This window comes from Mastomys coucha, unplaced genomic scaffold (assembly GCF_008632895.1).
Source record: "Mastomys coucha isolate ucsf_1 unplaced genomic scaffold, UCSF_Mcou_1 pScaffold4, whole genome shotgun sequence".
Taxonomy (NCBI): domain Eukaryota; kingdom Metazoa; phylum Chordata; class Mammalia; order Rodentia; family Muridae; genus Mastomys; species Mastomys coucha.
Window position 1 is genome coordinate 3,345,085 of NW_022196910.1, and position 866 is coordinate 3,345,950.

Below are 866 nucleotides of genomic sequence, written 5' to 3' on the forward strand. Positions count from 1 at the left end.
TAAACTGCATGAGAAGAGCCCGAGAGAGTGTTGCGTCATTCTTGCTGGTCGAGGGTGGTCGCGACACTTAAACACAGGCTTCTAGATGTACTTTTAGCTGTTTAAATTTAATTACAAATTTATTTGGCAGTAGTTGTGGATTATGACCCATATTTCATAAAAAAATATGCAGGCTTCCTCACATCCTTTCCCTGTGTTTCTTTGATGTTAATATGTCACAGAAATAATAGTATCACACCCACAGTATTAACAAATGCACCAGGAAAAACACAGAACATTTCTATCAGCAAAATATCACTACTGTTGCCCTTTAAGGCCACCTTAGCCTCTCTCCTTTCCCATAACATGACACCAAAGAACCACTAGACCATTCATCCCTTATTTATTGTAATCCATTGAGTTTTGTATGTGCTAGCTGAAAATAGTCACCTCAAAAGTGGTGGTGTAGATTCCAATGGGGTGTTTTCTGAGCAAGTCTCATGAACTGAGTTTGATTCTAGATCATTCCTTCTGAGATAACTGATTACCCAAAGTTGTCCTATGATATACTCACATCACATTGCATTATGGCATATACTACTTAGGGATACAAACACACATATACAATAAAAATGATAATGATGATCATCATAATCATCACTATCATAAATTAAAAAATAATAAAGTCAATAACAATGTTTGATAGACTGAATCCATAAACTTTCAAGTAATAAAGTTTAGCAACATAACAATAAAGTATTGTGCATCTCAAATTATTAGAAGACTTGAGTATATTCATATTAAAGATTGATTACATTGAAGTTTTGTCAGAAGCCATCTAGGAATGGTTAAGGCATGCAAGTGAGTTTGCAGGAGATGGCCTACCA